A 21,808-nucleotide genomic window follows, 5' to 3' on the forward strand; every position below is an offset into this window, starting at 1 on the left:
CATCAGATTGCACCGCTGCTATTTGCAACATATGTCTCAAGCGTATCTTGCGTGGCCAAAACATCTCCCGCTTGGGCACCACATGCTTGACCAGACATATGTTGACCTGCCATGCAGTTAGTTGGCAAGCGTATCTAAAAGACCCACACCAAAGAACAAAGAGGACCACTCCTTGCTCCTCATCAGCTGAAATCTCCAACCCCACTATACATTCAGTCCTCTCTGAGACCTGCACTGAGAGGAATGAAGGTGTAGAATTAGGTGTGTCACAGCCAAGTACTTGTGGGCAATCTGCTTTCAGTACACCGACGTCAGATTGTACCAGGCAAATTTCCCTGCCCCAGCTGCTGCACCGCCGAAAAAAGTTTGCTCCCAGCCATCCACATGCCCAGCGGTTGAATGCTAGCTTGGCAAAATTGCTAGCACTTCAACTGCTGCCTTTTCAGTTGGTAGACTCTGCCCCCTTCCGTGAGTTTGTAGAATGTGCGGTTCCTCAGTGGCAGGTACCCAAATTCCACTTTTTCTCACGAAAGGTGATTCTGGCTCTCTACCGGCATGTGGAAGGCAATTTCTTGGCCTCGTTGGACAGGGCGGTCAGCGGTAAGGTGCATATTACCGCTGGCTCATGGTCCAGCAGGCATGGACAGGGACATTACCTAAGTTTCACTGCGCATTGGATGACTCTGCTGGCAGCTGGGAAGGATGCAGGACAAGGTGCAGTAGTGTTGGAGGTTGTTCCGCCACCACGCCTCCAAAATGCCACTACTAATGATTGTGACACACCTCTCTCCTCCACCCCCTCCTCTTCTTCTTCCTCCATGGCCTCTTCCTGTGCTTTGTCCTCAGAACCAGCGGTGCTCCGTAGCCGTTCAAGGGGCTACACAAGTATGCAGGCCAAAAGATGCCATGCGGTGCTTGAGCTTGTGTGCTTGGGGGACAGGAGCCACACTGGGGCAGAGGTTCTGTCAGCTCTGCAGGGGCAGATTTAGAGGTGGTTGATGCCACGCCAACTTGAGGCAGGAATGGTGGTTTGCGACAATGGCACCAACCTCCTCTCTGCCCTCTGACAGGGACAAATGACCCATGTGCCCTGTTTGGCTCACGTCATTAACTTGGTGGTGCAGCAGTTCTTGGGCAGGTACCCGGGTTTACAGGATGTCCTGAGGCAGGCCAGGAAAGTCTGTGTGCATTTCCGCCGGTCATATAATGCCAGTGCTCGGCTAGCAGACCTCCAAAAGGAGTTTAACCTGCCCAAGAACCGCCTAATCTATGACATGCCCACCAGGTGGAACTCAACGTTGGCCATGCTGCAGCAGCTGCACACGCAGCAGAAGGCCATCAATGAGTACCTGTGCGACTATGGCACCAGGACAGGGTCAGGGGAGCTTGGTTTTTTCCCCACACCAGTGGGCCATGATCAGGGATGCATGCACTGTCCTGTCACCATTTGAGGAAGCCACGAGGATGGTGAGCAGTGACAGTGCATTCATCAGTGACACTGTCCCCCTTGTCCACCTGTTGGAGCACACGCTGCATGGAATAATGGACAGGGCACTTGAGGCAGAACAGAGGCAGGAAGAGGACTTCCTTAGCTCTCAAGGCCCCCTTTATCCAGACAGTGTTCCTGCGTGCCCGCCGATCACACAGGAAGAGGACGAGGAGGAGGATTGTGTCAGTATGGAGGTGGAGCCTGGCACTCAGCATCAGCAGCACTTTTTAAGAGATCAGTCCCAAGAAACACATGGACTTGTACGTGGCTGGGAGGAGGTGGCTGCGGACCATGTCGTCCTTAGTGACCCAGAGGACTCCAGACCGAATGCCTCAGCAAACCTACGCTGCATGGCCTCCCTGATTCTGCAAAGCCTGCGTAAGGATCCTCGTATTTGTGGTATCAAGGAGAAGGACCAGTACTGGCTGGCAACCCTCCTTGATCCACGTTACAAGGGTAAGGTTGCAGACCTTATCTTGCCATCGCAGGGGGAGCAGAGGATGAAACATCTTCGGGAGGCCTTGCAGAAAAGTCTGTGCAATGCGTTCCCAGAGACAGGGAGGTTACAAACTCCTGTTTCTGGACAACGTGTTGCTGAGGCTTCGGTCAGTCAAAGAAGGAGCGATGGAGAAGATGGCCGTCTGACCGATGCGTTCAGACAATTTTTTAGTCCGCAACCCCAAGGTATGATCGGTTCCAGCAACCATCGCCAGCGTCTGTTTTACATGGTGCAGGAATACCTAGGGGCTAGATCTGACTTGGACACCTTTCCCACCGAAAATCCTCTGGGTTACTGGGTCTTGCGGATGGATCACTGGCCAGAGCTTGCACAGTATGCAATAGAGCTACTAGCCTGTCCTGCGTCCAGCGTTCTTTCGGAACGCACATTCAGTGCTGCTGAAGGCTTTGTAACCGATCACAGGGTGCGTCTGTCCACCCACTCGGTCGATCGACTGACCTTCATAAAAATGAATCAGTCTTGGATCACCACCAGCTACCAAGCACCTGATGCTGATGTAACCGACTATTTTTTTTTTAAACCTTAGATCCCTTCAAAGACTGCCTATGCTGATGCTGAGTGACTATCCTGAGTAATTATCCTCTTCCTCCTCAATCATCACGCTGATAGCTTGTAAGAACATTTTTTGGTTCTGGGCACCGCCACCAGTGCCTAATGCCCAATTTTTCAGCCCCTGTCTAACAGGGGTGTGTAATTACAATTTTTGATGCAATACTTTGCAGCAGGGCTTGTTCCTGCGTTCCAACTAGATTATCTATGAGGGGTTGCAGTGTTGTGGCACCAGCACCAGTGCCTAAGGCCCAATTTTTCAGCCCCTGTTTAACAGGGGTGTGTAATTACAATTTTTGATGCAATACTTTGCAGCAGGGCTCATTCCTGCGTTCCAACTAGAGTATCTGTGAGGTGTTGCAGTGTTGTGGCACCAGCACCAGTGCCTAAGGCCCAATTTTACAGCCCCTGTCTAACAGGAGCATGTAATTAAAATTTTTGATGCAATACTTTGCAGCAGGGCTCGTTCCTGCGTTCCAACTAGAGTGTCTGTGAGGGGTTGCAGAGTTGTGGCACCAGCACCAGTGCCTAAGGCCCAATTTTTCAGCCCCTGTTCAACAGGGGCATGTAATTACAATTCTTGATCTAATATTTCACAGCAGGGCCCGTTTCTGCACCCACCAAGAGCGAGTGAGGACTTACAGTGTTGTGGCACCAGCACCACCACCACCACCAAAGGCCCAATTTTTCTGCCCTGTTGCGCATGTAATTACAATTCTTGATCTAATATTTCACAGCAGGGCCCTGTGAGGGCTTACAGTGTTGTGGCCACAACAACACCTAAGGCCCAAATTTCTGCTGAGTATATAGGGCAGGCCCCTACTTTCAAACATCCAACTTACAAACGACTCCTACTTGCAAACAGAAGGAGACAACAGGAAGTGAGATGAAATCTACCCCTAGGAAGGGAAATTCTCTCCTGTAAGAGTTAATATGGGAAAAACATTTCTCCTTTCCACTGATGCTTTATCACCAATCCTTGTTTCACAAAAAAACCCAAATTTTCAAAAAACATTTGTCATTGGGACAAAAAGTGAGGTGAAATCTTCTGAAGAGAAGCACAGGCAGCAAAACAGACATCACAGGGTTGATAATCCTTCCCTATGTTTTCCAAAAAGCTTAAAATAGATTTTTTGGCTGGAGCTAAACATGTTAAAAATGTACCAGTTCAAAATTACAAACAGATTCTACTTAACAACAAACCTACAGTCCCTATCTTGTTTGCACCGCCTCTATACTGCTGTTCAGAGTATAGAGCCTGTATACTGCTGTTTCCTTTTTTAATTTGGGTGCGGTGTTCCCCTTAATATCCATACAAGACCCAAAGGGCCTGGTAATGGACTGGGGGGTACCCATGCCGTTTGTCTCACTGATTTTCATCCATATTGCCAGGACCCATCATTACATTAAAGCCGCAAGCAGTTTTAAATGACTTTTTTTCCTTTAAAAATGACATTTTGTGCAGGAACTGTTCTAAGCACGGGAAACACAGGTACGATATTTAAAGGAATATTTCACTTTTTTTTTACTTTAAGCATCATTAAAATCACTGCTCCCGAAAAAACGGCCGTTTTTAAAAGTTTTTTTTTGCATTGATACATGTCCCCTGGATCAGGACCCGGGTCTCCAAACCCTTTTTAGGACAACACCATGCAAATTAGCCTTTAAAATGAGCACTTTTGATTTCGAACGTTCGAGTCCCATAGACGTCAATGGGGTTCTAACGTTTGTGCGAATTTTCGATCCGTTCACAAGTACTGGTGCGAACCGAACCGGAGGGTGTTCGGCTCATCCCTACTCCCCATGCACTAGTTGCATGCTTTCCATGTTCAAAAACAGATATCCACTCCCCCCGAAAGATGCCAAATGTGGCAGCAGAGGGGGGAGGAAGCAAACAAGGGGAGCTTCCCCTTTTGGGTGGCGCTCTGCTTTAATGAACCACAAATTGCTGACCTGGCAGTTTGAAGACCCAAGTTACCTGTGTCACTGGATAACAGGAGATGGTATTCTCAGATAAGAGGAATTATTGCGTGTGTCCTTTTTGAATTGGTAGCTCAGTCTCAGGTAATGGTGGTGTATGAAGGAGCAGGCAATGCTGTGTACGATAAAGCAAATGATTCCTGGATGGCTTTTATTGTAAATGGTAAAAACCACCAACCCGCGCAGGTGGAAACTGGTAAATATAAATTCATTTAGGAGCAGCACGTTATAAGGGTGAGTGAAAAAGGGGATAATTAACAGATTCTTTACAAACCGCGCTCCCTTTAAAGTGCAAATAATTGACTAACAATCACAAAAATACAAGTATTACAAGTGAAAATGATAATCACAAAAATTGGGAGAAATACTGTGTCAATAGTGACAACCATCAATAGCTTTCATCTAGAGTCCAGTCAAAAAACATCAAAGTGTGGGATATCAAGCAGTGAAAGCAAAAGATCAAAAATTTAAAAACAAATAATGTTCAGAAAATAGTATGCATTTTAAAAACTTCTGGATAAATCCTCCTAGTATTCGTCAAACATCAAGGGAACAGTAATCCATCACCATCACCGACCACACAGCCTACTCACCAGATTGTGGTGACTCCCAGGAGTCAAAAGCGCTTCAAAGACATGCCAGAAAGCTTCACATGATCACGGCTTGCTCCAGGTGTTGAAAATCAGGAACGCTGTGACTGCATGAATACTGGATGGATTTAGATGAACTCTTAGATGGAGATTCTTCATAGAAGACCATTAGTGCCATAAATGGGAAGAGAATGAATGGAAAACTCCCATCGTGAAATAAGCCAAAAATGTACTAAACAGGCTAAAAACAGGCTAAAAAACCTGCATGAACCACAAGTGGGTTTGTGCGGACAGTCAAACAATGAACGTAGCTACGAAGCTGCGTAGCAAGCGGAAGTGGCGTGTCACGTTCGGTAAATCTGACCGGTTTCGTCAGTACGTTCTGACGTCATCAGCGATCGTACGTACGGACATGTCGCTTCCCTAAATTACAAACTTCAATTGAAGGTGTCCAATCCGGTGCCATCCCACCCAATTATGAGATTAGGATAAGCTGGAGGACCATTGAAATAAATGGAGGCTGCCATCTTGTGGCCAAAAACCCAAAGAACAGTTACAAAAATATAGTGAATATCTGAACTGCCATCTTGTGGATACATGCCGAATTACACAACTAAATACATTTATTTGGAAAGAAGATACATTAAAATAAAATAAAATTAAAATTAAGATTTAGGGTTGGAATTGAATTCTCAATCACAGAGAATATTCTAAAAATATGGGATGAGACTGAAATGGATTACCCTCTCACAGTATAAATCAATAATTGGACAAATAACAATTCAAGTCAATATCAACTTTAATACCTGCCGAAGTAAGTGTGTTCAATCTATATATCCATTCTGTATCGTTTTGTGATATTCTCTGAACCATATTTCCTCCCCTCAAGTCAACATCCAGCTTGTCTATCCCAAAAAATTGGGCCAAGCTGGGATCTTAACGGTGGTGGATTCTGAAGTGGTTAGAGAGACTGTGTTTCTGAAAAACATTTTTTATGTTTGTAAGGTGTTCATTGATGCGCGTGCAGAGATTTCTCTTAGTACGTCCAATGTACTTTAACCCACACGGGCAGGTGATAAGGTATGTGACATGGGTGGATTTGCATGTGATGAATTTATCTATCTTGTAATCTTTACCCGTGCTAAAGGATGTGAAGTTTTCCACTTTCCCCGTGTTGTTCCTAGTTAATTCCATTTCAGTCTCATCCCATATTTTTAGAATATTCTCTGTGATTGAGAATTCAATTCCATCCCAAAATCTTAATTTTTATTTTCATTTTAATTTTATTTTATTTTAATTTATCTTCTTTCCAAATAAATTTATTTAGTTGTGTAATTTGGCATTTATCCACAAGATGGAAGTTCAGATGTTCACTATATTTTTGTAACTGTTCTTTGGGTTTTTGGCCACAAGATGGCAGCCTCCATTTATCTCAATGGTCCTCCAGCTTATCCTAATCTCATAATTGGGTGGAATGGCACCGGATTAGATACCTTCAATTGACGTTTGTAATTTAAGGAAGCGACGTGTCTGTACATACGATCCCTGATGACGACAGAATGTTCTGACGAAACCGGTTAGATTTACCGAACGTGCCACGCCACTTCTGCTTGCTACAAACTAGTTAAAGCACAGCTTCGTAGCTACGTTCATTGTTTGATTGTCCGCACAAACCCACTTGTGGTTCATGCGGGTTTTTTAGCCTGTTTTTAGCCTGTTTAATAAATTTTTGGCTTATTTCACGTTAGGAGTTTTCCATTCATTCTCTTCCCATTTATGGCACTAATAGTCTTCTATGAACAATCTCCATCCGAGAGTTCATCTAAATCCATCCAGTATTCATGCAGTCACAGTGTTCCTGATTTCCAGCACCTGGACCAAGCCGTGATCGTGTGAAGCTTTCTGGCATGTCTTTGAAGCGCTTTTGACTCTTGTAATGGGAGTCACCACAATCTGGTGAGTAGGCTGTGTGACCGGTGATGGTGATGGATTACTGTTCCCTTGATGTTTGCCAAATACTAAGAGGATTTATCCAGAGGTTTTGAAAATGCATTTTGTTTTTGAATTTTTGATCTTTTGTTTTCACTGCTTGATATCCCACACTTTGATGTTTTTTGATGCTTTTTGACTGGACTCTAACAGAAAGCTATAGATGATTGTCACTATTGACACAGTATTTCTCCCAATTTTTGTGATTATCATTTTCACTTGTAATACTTGTATTTTTGTGATTGTTAGTCAATTATTTGCACTTGCACTTTAAAGGGAGCGCGGTTTGTAATTATGCATGAACTAGAAGAAAAGGGGTTAATTGGCGCTACCTAGAAACCCAAATGCTAATGCATATATATAGGGAAAAAACCATACAAGTGGTTTTATGTTGATACAGTATTACACACCAATGTGCATATCATCCCAGTCTGTAGGTTAAATGAAATACCTCAGTGCCTGGTAGGGGTGAGGGGTCCTAGGATCCCTCATCAATAGGATATTTTGTTGTACATATAGGCATAAATTGTATAACAGATAACAGATAACAGATAACAGATAAGGCAGCCAATAAGATCAGTTACATGATAAGGCTGCCTTATCCAAAAGGGGCGGGATAGACATGGACGCTCTCCCCATAAAATGTATAGTGTGTAGTAGCGTGGTACTGTCGCTGAAGATGTCACATGACGAAGCACGCACGATGGAACTACGCACACCACGCCACTTCCATATGAGTGGGTGGAACGCAGATGCAATGCACAGCTGCTGGTATCCCCCATCTCGATATACGGTCTGGCTTTTAGTGATTTTAAAATCTGTTTACTGTCGGGAATCAGTGTCATCCTGCCTTAGTGTATACTGGGCAGGAATATACAAGACTGTTTGGGACATTTTTTTATTTTTTCATTTACGCTTAAATGAAATAAAAGGTTTTTCTTACGTTGTTACACTATGGAAGCCCCTTTTTTTCTTTAATGCATGAGGGCATTGCAACATCTTCACCAGCCAGGATATATCCGAAGGATCCAATGCAAACAACAAGGAGCTGGGATTCCCATTTAAAGTACTACATGCCTACTACCCCTGCAGGGGTACCAGGAGTCGGTGAGTAGGAAATCAGAAGGGGGAGCACAAAAGTCACCTGACAACCTTCTAAGCACCAAAGTCACCCCTTGGAATTCCTGTTTTGATGCAGATACCATCCTTTGGGACTATTATATACTATCTCTGATTGAATTATTGCAGTACATGCTGGGTCCAGGCTTTATTGAACTGTAGTGTATTCATGAGATCCACAGCCTATGCCCAAGCCATGTACACAAACAGATGGGACTAATACACATCACTTGGATATACTCATTAAGGCATATGTGTGGTTCCAGCTCTATTATACGCAATTGTATGGTTGATTTAAGTCAAAAAGTACTGAATTGAATGACTGTTTGTCCGTGCGCTATACAGTTGGCATAGTGTATGTTAGTATGTACAAAGCGGATCATCTCTGGTAGTACATTGCACCAACTCAAGCAGTTTATCTATATATTACCTTGTTTATCTGTTATACAATTTATGCCTATATGTACACAAAATATCCTATTGATGAGGGATCCTAGGACCCCTCACCCCTACCAGGCACTGAGGTATTTCATTTAACCTACAGACTGGGATGATATGCACATTGGTGTGTAATACTGTATCAACATAAAACCACTTGTATGGTTTTTTTCCTATATATGCATTAGCATTTGGGTTTCTAGGTAGCGCCAATTAACCCCTTTTCTTCTAGTTCATGCACAATTAGTAGAGTATCCTTGTGAATGCTCTATATAGGGGAGGCAGCAACCTGTGTTTGTACCATATAGGCCCATCCTAAGCGCAGTTTCTTTATTTCTTTACGTGTTGCTAGCGGTTTGTAATTAATCTGTTAATTATCCCCTTATTCCTGGATGGCTGCACTGAAATAATGACTAAAAGCTAACATTTGCACCAAATGCGTCTACCTCTTTGTCCCCTACTTCATCTGTTAACCACCTGTCACATGAAGCTTCAATAAAGAGGATTTTTGGAAGTGCATCCATCCAGAATCATTTGCTTTACGATGCACAGCATGCGAGCTGGGCTAGCACCCAGCTACTGTGTGTGGGGATTAACTGGAAACTCACTCACCTGGAGCGGCTTTCTTTGTTTCATTGATTCTGTGTATGCCTTACAGGAACTCACTTCTTTTTAAAAAGGTTTGTACACATGAGCCTCCTATAGGCTTGTTTTCTAAAAACATGTGCCACAATATGTGCAGCATTTTGGAGTGTGGATTTTCATATATGAAAATATTCTGGTTGGATGTTTAAGATTATAAATATGCCTGTATTGAAAAGTTAAAGCGAAACTTCAGTCATTTTTTCATCTTTCCATCTATTAAATCTTCTGCCCTTGTTGTTTTAACTTTGGATAGTAAAACATTTTTTTTCTGGCAGTAAATACCTTATTCAGACCACTTTCTGTTTCTTGTCTGGAAAAAAGCCTATGCTTATGACATCATGCACATCTCTAGCTCTCACTGGTGAGAGTTTGCCAGGAAGGGAGGGGGATGAGTAATAAGAGGGCCAATGAGAGCTGCAGAGTTGGAGGTGTGCCTTTGTGTGTCTGTGTAAATCCAGGAAATTAACAGGCAGCAGCTTCAGCTGCCCACAGTTATAATGATAGCAGCCAGTGGAGGGAGATTGCTGCACCATATTTGGCAAGTACAGAATCACAGTCTATATAGAATAATATGCAAAGTGGTCGGAGGGAAGCTTCAGAATGGCTAATATGTTTTTATTACAAATTATGTGAGCAGACTGCAGTTCCTCTTTAACATATGCATGAAATCATGGACACAAGTTATTAATTTATACAATGATACAGATCTCTCATAGTGAAATCTAGATTTACAACCTAGATGCAAATCATTTATGGAAGTTGTTTGAAAAGCAAAAACTAGGAGAACCCAGTGTGAAAAAGTTATTTTTGTCTGGGAATGGTATGGTTAAATAATCTGCTTGGGATATCATCCTGGATGTGGTATTCATAGAAGCCAAGAGAAGGATTTTTTCTTAGCTAGTATCTGAGGTATTTAAGCTCAGAGGGGAATAATTAACATTTAGCATTAGTTTGTTTATTAGTGTGCATGTGAGTATGCAGATCTATTTTAAGGTGGTGGCATATATGGGGTTTTTTAATAATATGGATTTATAAAATTTGGTATAGTAGAGAGTTTGCCGAATATTACTTGGCTTCTATTCTTGTCTGTCTATTGTTTTAAGTATTGTATTTTTTGAGAATTTGCACTGCATCTGTTGTAGTATTTTCTCTTGTCTTAAGATGACACACGGGTGTAGAACAATTAAAGCAATAGAATAACATGGGAAAGATGGGAATGTGATATTGTATTTATATTTTACACTAAATACTCTGTACTGAACTAATAATAAATAAATCTATGTAACCTGTTGTGCTGTATCACAAACTGATACCAAACAGTAAATATGTACATATTTACAATATGTACATGAACCACAGTGCTACTATGGATAAAACCAATAAATAATAAAATATATTGTTGTGGCAGTGTGAGGACCTGTCTATATATGTAGAGAGGCAATCTGGGACAGGTTTTGGAGACAACCTGCACATTGATGGTGCAGGTGTGTGCTGGGTTCTTAGGCTAATCGGAACTAGGGTTCTGGCTCCATCTTTCTGAGAAGTCTTGGTGTGGTTGAAAGGAAACAGTGAGAAAGATGTGCATGTCTGCACAGTGCTGTCTAGGACAGGACAGACAGAGCCCTGAGCCAGAGAGACAGAGCAACAGGGAACTGCAGGAAAGAGACAGAGAGCTGACAGAGGTACAACGTTTGTGCACGAGCACTGGAATGTTGTGTTAGATGGTCAGGAGGGCAAAGGCATGAGGTCTAAGCAGCAGGGCTACCTAAGATAGCCAGGAAGCTAAATATAGTTAATTTCATATTGAAGGTGGAAACCCCTTGATAGGGATATTGACTGATGTGAAGTTTTTCTTTGTTTTTTCAATAAAAGTGGGCAAAGAAGCCCTTAAAAGGCAACTCACTGGTGAGCGCTACATTTGAGTTATCCCATCCCCATGTTGTCACAGTGTGAAGATAAAAACTCTTAAAAATTAAAAGTAGTAGTGATAAACGAAACACACTAAAACATAATTAGTAGATATTAAACCCTAAAAAGTGCATATCCTCAGTAGTGAAAAAACTCAATTGACAATTTTGTTTTAAAATGCAATTATGCAATTGCATAGTCTAAGGTGTAAAATATCCCTCTGTTGGACCAGGATCTGTTTTGTGCTGCAATCTACTATAATGTTCCATCAACATTCAAACCTTCATGTGAGTAAAATCACCAGATTTTTATCAATCCTTATGTGAATACTAACAAAAAGGTCACATGCAGTCATTCTTGAGAAAGTCCATAATGAGGAAGCACATCAGGCAGATGCCTTAACCTGCATGAATACATGATTTAATTTCACAATTTTTTTGAAATTCATCCTAACACACAATATTTTTATCCTCAGTGGCTCCCATTATCTCCAAGGAGTGGCAATGTGCCCTATTGTACACAAACTGTGTAAATTATGACAAAAATATAATCACATTTATATCTATATAAAAAAAAATTCCAAAGCCCAGTCACAAGACATTTTGTAAAATGTCAACTACAGTGTCTATTGTTGGCTGTAGTGAACATGATTCGACCAAACCCTTGGGGTGAGGATGACTTGGAGAAAAAGGTCCTTCAAGTAGAGGCAATATCTTAAGGCTATACCAACCCCAGGGCTCATCGACAAACTCAGTTTTGCCCCATTTCTATAATAAGTTCTGATATAAGATTTGTAATAGGAGGTCTATATAAACCCCCCATTCCAGTTTTCCTTCCCTATGGCATGCTCATTTATCTTTACAGATATTTTTGTACAGGACACCGGAAACATGTCCTGAAGGACAGGTATTTATCCCAGTGTTTGGGTTGTGATCATTAAGGAAGACAGTTTGAAGATATTGTCAAATACTCAAGTTCTCACCCAGGCATGGTTCTAGTTTAATCTAGCCGGAGAGGAGAGAAATAGTTTTTAGTACTATTTAGAATGATAAGTCCTTAGTAGGGACCCAGAATTTCAGAGGTTCAAAGAGGTTTGGGTGGGAAGAACCTCCAAACCCTGATTACAGAGACTTTGGTCCGGTAGAGTTAACCCAAGTGCCTTAGTGTCCAGAAAAGGAAGAGAAAACAGTCAGCTGGTGGCAGTGAGAGAGTGAGTTGGACACCTTTGTGAACAGGGTGAACTGAGCTTAGGATTGAGCCACAGTGGCCGAGCAATGAAAACCTCTTCCTTGGGACCCCTGAAGACAACGAAAAACCCCAAAACCACAGAGTGGGACTAGTATGGTGGTGGTGCACCTTTAACTAGTTTGGCAATTTTGAACCAGAGTTTAAACTATGTGATGTTCTTTGTTTGCTGAAGACCAGCTAAGTTTTGTTCTGTTTGCCTGTTTCTGTCAATAAAAGGACGGTTTGCTTTTAACAACATGGCTGGCTGAAGATCCCGGGCTATGTCATATCACAGTTTGCACAGATTGTCTTTGTATGGGATATGATGGGTGACATATTTGGTCCCACTATGCCCCCCCTTCTCTTCTAATATGGGGACAACATTCTTATAATTTCCTTGTCTTTATCCTCTACGGTCAGGGAAGGGTGTGCGCAGTTACTGATGGTTACAACGAGGCAGATATGGATTGCAGACAGGCAAAGTGGCTTTTGTGTTGCAGAGAAGGGTATACACAGTTACCGATTGTTACAGTGAGGCAGATGTGGATTGCAGACAGGCAAAGTGGCTTTTGTGTTACAGGGAAGGGTGTACGCAGTTACAGATGGTTACAGCGAGGCAGATATGGATTGCAGACAGGCAAAGTGGCTTTTGTTTTGCAGAGAAGGGTATACACAGTTACCGATTGTTACAGTTAGGCAGATGTGGATTGCAGACAGGAAAGGGGCTTTTGTGTTGCAGGCTAGGGTGTATGCAATTAAATGAAAGAGTAGAGCAGAGAAGGCATGATAATGGAGATGATGATGATGAGGTGTTCATGTGTTGAAAATGTACCCTTGTTGAAAGAGCCAGGCACTCAACGCCAAAGTGGCATCTACAGGCAAGGTTTCATGAAAGATTCTTAAACATCAAAGAAATTTTACATGTTTTCTTGGCAGAGAAAATTGAGTACTGTCCGTGATACTTTTTTTATTTGCACTAACATACAATTTTTCAGGACAAGCTTTCGGGGTATGTCCCCTTCTTCAAGGTCCAAGCAGTACTGATTCACAAATTTTTAAGCAGAATGTTAAAGGAGAAAAAAAAAAAAAAAAGAGAAAACCAAACACATACAAATCAATGGTAATAAAGATAGCAGCAGAGTTAGTGAGATAAGACAGAGGGAGAGCTAGGGGGGAATGCGGGGGGGGGGGGGGGGGGGGGGGATGCTAGTTACAGAGCGGTCGTAAAACTTTAGCATAATGTGTAAGGAAACCAATATCTAAATTCAGGCCAATTGCACTAATACGGCTACAATCAAATCAGACATGTTTTCTTGTAAGTAATGTTTAGATCATGATAATTTAAGGATGGCTAAGCTTTATTAATATATGCACCCTTGTAGGGGCATCTTGGTAAACTTCTTTGCAGGCAATCTTGAATGTATTATATGTGTGTGAGTAATCATAAAGCTATACTGTCAAAATATCTTATGTATTATATTTCATTCTTCTTTTTCAAGTATTTTATTAAGTTTTCCATGAGAAATGGTACACAGGAGAAACATAGTAATATGGTATTGCATGGTATCCTCCAAACCCAGAAGACGCCATTTTTGGGGAAACTCATCAGGCAGAGTTTACACGTAACATAATTGCGGCTGGCAAGACGGGTGACACTGCGGCTGGCTTGTTTGTTACACACTGCTTGTGATTTACAGCCTTATCGTAAGTGTCATTTTGTATTTTAAATAAAATCGACCATACTATTTTATGCTATGAGCTTTCTCCCTGTTTACATTTCATACATACTTGTACGGTGAGTGGCTTTTCCCAAGGGACGCTTGAGTTCATTTACACCAGCAAGAGAGCCATAGCATGAATGTGTTATCACTGAAGGATCCACTTTGGAGATTGAGTGCTGGTTTGTCTGATCTCTGTAACTGAGATCAATGATGTCTGGTAAGAGGCTGCCCTTTTCATTTTAAGGAGCACTTTTTGAGTGGAAACTTGCTTATGAGCACTGAGCACTTTATATTTGGCACATTTATATTGGACTTTTATTTTTTAAATCAATAAGATGGTTTGATGGACTATAGATTTTTGATTACACATCAATGCATATTAAGTAATATTGTATGTTTGTATTTATCATTGTCACTTGCACTTTTCATTCGCACCATCTTCATGGTCGTATTTAGTCAGTTGTCATTTTGAGATTACTTTATTGAAAAATTTTGAAAAAAAAGCAATATTTTTTACTTTTTGCTATAATAAGTATCAAAAAAAAAAAATAAATAAAAAACGAATTTCTTCCTCAGTTTAGGCCGATATATATTCTTCTACATATTTTTGGCAAAAAAAAAAAATCGCAATGAGTGTATATTGATTGGTTTGCACAAAAGTTATATCGTCTACAAAATAAGAGACAGATTTATGGCATTTTTATTGCGGCGGACATATCGGACACTTTTGACATGATTTTGGGACCATTGACATTTATACAGTGATCAGTGCTATAAAAATGCACTGATTACTGTGTTTATGTCACTGGCAGGGAAGGGGTTAAACACTAGGGGGCGATCAAGGGGTTAACTGTGTTTCCTCAGTGTGTTCTAACTATAGGGGGGATTGGCTCATTAGAACATGACAGATCACTGCTCCCGATGACAGGGAGCAGTAAATCCCTGTCATGTCACTAGGCAGAACATGGAAATGCCTTGTTTACATAGGCATCTCCCCGTTCTGCCTCTCCGTGTCACAATTGCAGGCCACCAGCAGAGATCGAGTCCATGGGACCAGCGGGCACGCTCACGCAGCGCGCCCACTAGCCCGTGATTTAAAGGGGACGTACAGGTAGGCCCATTTGCGCAGCCATGCCATTGTGCCGACGTATATCGTTGTGCGCTGGACGGCAAGCTGTTATAAATGTTTTTGGTTTGTAGAGGAAATTTTAAAGTTTGTGCAGACATTCTGGTGTGTATGATAAAGGAGTGGGTAGAGGAGATGGAGAGATCTGGGGGTAGGAGAGGGGGAGGAAAAAGGTAGGAGAGACATGGAGAAGTGGGGATTATATGCTGGGAATGCATGTCCTCTGTCTCCCCCAAGACCCAACCCGTCCCTATCTCTAGTGAGGTTAACCTTTCAAGTGAGTTAGACCAAAAGAGAGAGTAGTCAGTTAACTCTTGGAACTGAAATCAACATGCTCAAGTATGCGTACATTTGGTTGGTGTGTTGTGCGCAATATGAAGGCATATTAGTGCCCCACTTAGTGGGTGGGGATGCATTGTTTTGCTGTGTTAACAATCTGGATCGCTAGCGACTTGTTATACACCAATCTGGGGAGTGAGGAGTGATGCAGGAAGTATTGTGATGGGGTGATAGCGTGTACAGTATCTCACAAAAGTGAGTATTCCCCTCATATTTTTGTAAATATAATAAAATAACTTTTCATGTGACAACACTGAAGAAATTACACTTTGCTACAATGTAAAGTAGTGAGTGTACAGCTTTTATAACAGTGTAAATTTGCTGTCCCCTCAAAATAACTCAAAACACAGCCATTAATGTCTAAACTGCTGGCAACAAAAGTGGGTACACCCCTAAGTGAAAATGTCCAAATTTGGCCCAAAGTGTCAATATTTTGTATGGCCACTTTTATTTTCCAGCACTGCCTTAACCCTTTTGGGCATGGAGTTGACCAGAGCTTCACAGGTTGCCACTGGAGTAATCTTCCACTCCTCCATGATGACATCACAGAGCTGGTGGTTGTTAGAGACCTTACGCTGCTCCACCTTCCATTTGAGAATGCCCCACAGATGCTCAATAGGGTTTAGGTCTGGAGACATACTTGGCCAGTCCATCACCTTTACTCTCAGCTTCTTTAGCAAGGCAGTGGTCATTGTGGAGGTGTTATGTTGGAATACTGCCTTGCGGACCAGTCTCCGAAGGGAGGGATCATGATATGCTTCATTATGTCACAGTACATGTTGGCATTCATGGTTCCCTCAATGAATTGTAGCTCCCCAGTGAAGGCAGCACTCATGCAGCCCCAGACCATGACACTCCCACCACCATGCTTGACTGTAGACAAGACACACTTGTATTTGTACTCATCATCTTTTTGCCACCATACACGCTTGACACAATCTGAACCAAATAAGTTTATCTTGGTCTCATCAGACAACAGGACATGGTTCCAGTAATCCATGTCCTTAGTCTGCTTGTCTTCAGCAAACTGTTTGCAGGCTTTCTTGTGCATCATCTTTATAAGAGGCTTCCTCCCGGGTCAACAGCCATGCGGACCAATTTGATGCAGAGTATGGTATGAGCACTGACAGGCTGACCCCTAAACCTCTGCAGCAATGCTGGCAGCACTTATACGTATATTTGGCAAAGACGACCTCTGGATATGATGCTGAGCACGTGCACTCAACTTCTTTGGTCGACCAAGGCGAGGCCTGTTCTGAGTGGAAACTGTCCTATTAAACCGCTGTAAGGTCTTGGCCACTGTGGTGTAGCTCAGTTTCAGGGTCTTGGAAATCTTATAGCCTAGGTCATCTTTATGTAGAGCAACAATTATTTTTTTCAGATCCTCAGAGTTCTTTGCCATAAGGTGCCATGTTGAACTTCCAGTGACCAGTATGAGAGAATGAGAGCGATAACCCCAAATTTAACACACCTGCTCCACATTCACACCTGAAAACTTGCAACACTAACGAGTCACATGACACTGGGGAGGGAAAATGGCTAATTGGGCCCAATTTGGACATTTTCACTTAGGGGTGTACTCACTATTGTTGCCAGCAGTTTAGAGATTAGTGTGTTGAGTTATTTTGAGGGGACAGCAAATTTACACTGTTATACAAGCTGTACACTTACTACTTTACATTGTAGCAAAGTGTAATTACTTCAGTGTTGTCACATGAAAAGATATAATAAAATATTTACAAAAATGTGAGGGGTGTACTAACTTTTGTGAGATACTGTAGGTGGTCATTTTTGAAATGCCTTCTTGTACCACCAAATATGAATAAGGGTGCCTGGTTCTGTACCGCATCTCCAGCATAGAGGTGAGGCAGTGGGGTAACATTTGTGGAGCTGGATAGGGGTTCTATGCCAGCCGGAGAAAAGCTTGTATCCCGTTTCTTGTATGGATATGTTTAATGAGTATTTGTGGAGATGGATAAATATGTTTTCCCATTCCTCATGTAAGAGATCCAGGGAGAGTTGTTGTTCCCTTTTCCCATGTCTACTGGACTTTGGGGTATTCTTTGAAAAGAGAAGGGTGTATAGTGTGGAAATTGGGTGTCGTGACGTGTTCCTGGAACAAATGGCTTCAAACGGGGTGCGCGGTCTGATTCATCCACCAGAGGTATTAGGGTAGTGGAAGAAATGTCTTAATTGGACATAAGTCCAGAACTGAAAAGATCGAGTGAGCTTTTGGGATTTCAGCTGTTCATAAGAAAGTAGTTATAAGGCCATTGTGTGGGTAGGAATTGGGATGACAAGCCTAGGGAGAAGTCAGGATTATGTTCAATAGGGGTGAGATGTCCTGGGGAGGAAGATAGGTCATATTTTTTGCACTCTATCTGGAAGCAGCATAGTGAAGGACCTATAAATGGGTGTTCTTTAAGTTCTCGGGAGTATGTTTGGGAGGTAGCCAAGAGGTCAGGTGTAGCGGTAATTTAGTCTCATTGTTTTCTAGCTTGACTCATCCCTTAGTCTTTTCATGTTCACTCTAGTCAATGAGCCTAGCTAGGTGACATGCCAGGTAGTACTTATAGATATCAGGTATGCCTATGCCCCCTTTCAATTTAGGTAAGGTAAGTATGTGAAAACTAAGTATGGGACATTTCAGCCCCCAGATGAAATGTGTGCACAGTTTTTGATAGGTCTTAAAGAAGGTCTCTGGTAGCTTGAGCAAGATCGCTTGCATAGTATACAGTATGCAGGGGAGAATATACATCTTGATTATGGCCACTCTCCCAAACCATGAGAAAGACCCTTTATGCCAGGATTGAAGGTCTTGTTGTATGTCACAGAGAATAAGGACATAGTTCAGCATATAAAGGTCGGATAGGTGGGTTGGAAGTTCAATCCTGAAGTACAGTCAGGTCCATAAATATTGGGACATTGACACAATTCTAATCTTTTTGGCTCTATACACCACCACAATGGATTTGAAATGAAACTAACAAGATGTGCTTTAACTGCAGACTTTCAGCTTTAATTAGAGGGTATTTACATCCAAATCAGGTGAATGGTGTGGGAATTACAACAGTTTGTATATGAGCCTCCCACTTTTTAAGGGACCAAAAGTAATGGGACAATTGGCTACTCAGCTGTTCCATGGCCAGGTGTGTGTTATTCCCTCATTATCCCATTTACAAGGAATAGATAAAAGGTCCAGAGTTTATTTCAAGTGTGCTATTTGCATTTGGAATCTGTTGCTGTCAACTATCCAAAGATCCAAAGAGCTGTCATTATCAGTGAAGCAAGCCATCATTAGGCTGAAAAAAACAAAACAAAACAAATGCATCAGAGAGATAGCAAAAACATTAGGTGTGGCCAAATCAACTGTTTGGAACATCCTTAAAAAGAGAGAACGCACCGGTGTGCTCAGCAACACCAAAAGACCTGGAAGACCATGGAAAACAACTGTGGTGGATGATCGAAGAATTCTTTCCCTGGTGAAAAAAACACCCTTCACAACAGTTGGGCAGATCAAGAACACTCTCCAGGAGGTAGGTGTATGTGTGTCAAAGTCAACAATCAAGAGAAGACTTCGCCAGAGTGAATACAGAGGGTTCACCACAAGATGTAAACCATTGGTGAGCCTCAAAAACAGGAAGGCCAGATTAGAGTTTGCCAAACAACATCTAAAAAAGCCTTCACAGTTCTGGAAAAACAATCTATGGACAGATGATACAAAGAACAACTTGTACCAGAGTGATGGGAAGAGAAGAGTGTAGAGAAGGAAAGGAACTGCTCATGATCCAAAGCATACCCTCTCATCAGTGAAGCATAGTGGTGGTAGTGTCATGGCGTGGGCATGTATCATTGCCAATGGAAGTGGTTCTCTTGTATTTATTGATGATGTGACTGCTGACAAAAGCAGCAAGATGAATTCTGAAGTGTTTCGGGCAATATTATCTGCTCATTGTCAGGGAAGACCAGACAGTACTCAAGATGGCCGAAGGAGAAGTCGACCTGTGACCTCAGCCTGTCAGGGAAGACCAGCCAGTACCCAAGATGGCCGAAGGAGAGGTCGACCTGTGACCTCAGCCTCTGCCAGAACACCTTCGGTGCACCTGTGTGCACATTACCAAGAGGCTATTTAAACTTGGTCTGTGCTTGCATCCAGTGCTGTCCGTTCTACAGCGTTCCCGTGTGTTCCTGCCTGCTTTACCCGTGATACCTGCACCTGTTTACCGACCCGGCTTGCCTCTGACGCTGCTACCTGCTGCCTGCATCTGACCCGGCTTGTTCTGACTCTGCATCTGCCTGCTCCTTCTACTACCATGCTGCCAGCCCGTTGCCGACCCTGCCCGCATCCAGACTACGCACCTGCCTCCGCTTCTGCTCCTGGCGTTCCCGCCAGTGTTTGACCCGGCTTGCCCGACCTGCATCCTCCGCTCATTGGAGAACCCTGCTCCAGCACCGTGCCACCTGCCGCTGTTCTACATTACAGTGAAGACAAACTGTTTGGCACTTGTGCGACTCTGCACTTCTGCTCCTCCTGTCTACTCTATCAGGGGGCCAGAATCAGAGGAGCAAGAGAGGCTGTCCCCTGCATATCAGGCTCTACCGTCAGGTACGTGACACTCATATTCAGCAAAATGCTTCAGAACTCATTGGACGGCACTTCACAGTGCAGATGGACAATGACCCGAAGCATACTGCGAAAGCAACCAAAGAGTTTTTTAAGGGAAAGAAGTGGAATGTTATGCAATGGCCATGTCAATCACCTGACCTGAATCCGATTGAGCATTCATTTCACTTGCTGAAGACAAAACTGAAGGGAAGAACAAGCAGGAACTGAAGACAGTTGCAGTAGAGGCCTGGCAGATTATCACTAGGGATGAAACCCAGCGTCTGGTGATGTCTATGCGTTCCAGACTTCAGGCTATAATTGACTGCAAAGGATTTGCAACCAAGTATTAACCACTTGCCAACCGGGCCATAGTCGAAAGACGTCTACATGGACGTCCTCCCAGAATACTGCTCTCGCGCGCCCCCTGGGGCGCGCACCCGAGAACTTCCATGACCGCCGGGTCCATAGGACCCGGCGCATCACGGTAAACGGTAAACGGCCGCTAATCGCGGCCGTTTACCATGTGATCGCTCCGTCAAATGACGGAGCGATCACATGTCAACAGACCGGCGTCATGTCATGACGCCGGTTCCTCCCTCCCCTCTGTGTACCGATCGGTACAGTGTGAGAGGAGAGGGGGAGGGATCGGATGGCAGCACCGCTGTGGGCTGCATGTGTAGTGCCCACAGCGGTGCTCAGTGACAATTGCTGTCACATCCATCCATCCCTCCATGCTCAGCCATCCCTGCAATACTCTGCATAATACTCTGCATAATAGCCTGCAATACTCTGCATAATACCCTGCAATACTCTGCATAATACTCTGCATAATAGCCTGCAATACTCTGCATAATACTCTGCATAATACTCTGCATAATACCCTGCAATACTCTGCATAATACTCTGCATAATACCCTGCAATACTCTGCATAACACCCTGCAATACTCTGCATAATACCCTGCAATACTCTGCATAATACTCTGCATAATACTCTGCATAATACTCTGCATAATACCCTACAATACTCTGCATAATACTCTGCAATACTCTGCATAATACTCTGCAATACTCTGCATAATACCCTGCAATACTCTGCATAATACTCTGCATAATACTCTGCATAATACTCTGCATAATACCCTGCATAATACCCTGCAATACTCTGCATAATACTCTGCATAATACCCTGCAATACTCTGCATAATACTCTGCATAATACCCTGCAATACTCTGCATAATACTCTGCATAATACCCTGCAATACTCTGCATAACACCCTGCAATACTCTGCATAATACTCTGCATAATACTCTGCATAATACTCTGCATAATACCCTGCAATACTCTGCATAATAGCCTGCAATACTCTGCATAATAGCCTGCAATACTCTGCATAATAGCCTGCATAATACCCTGCAATACTCTGCATAATACCCCGCACTACTCTGCAATATACCCGGCACTACTCTGCAATATACCCGGCACTACCCTGCAATATACCCTGCAATACTCTGCAATACTCTGCAATTTTTAACCAGTTCCCGCCCACAGTCATATGACGT

General features: G+C 42.9%; 1 protein-coding gene across 1 annotated transcript in view; it reads right to left on the reverse strand.

Annotated features, from left to right (window-relative positions):
- LOC141144685 (ATP-binding cassette sub-family A member 13-like) overlaps nucleotides 1-21,808 on the reverse strand; it is a 178,730-nt gene that overhangs the window by 79,443 nt on the left and 77,479 nt on the right. The window lies entirely within an intron of this gene.

This window comes from Aquarana catesbeiana, linkage group LG05, assembly GCF_042186555.1.
Source record: "Aquarana catesbeiana isolate 2022-GZ linkage group LG05, ASM4218655v1, whole genome shotgun sequence".
Classification (NCBI taxonomy): domain Eukaryota; kingdom Metazoa; phylum Chordata; class Amphibia; order Anura; family Ranidae; genus Aquarana; species Aquarana catesbeiana.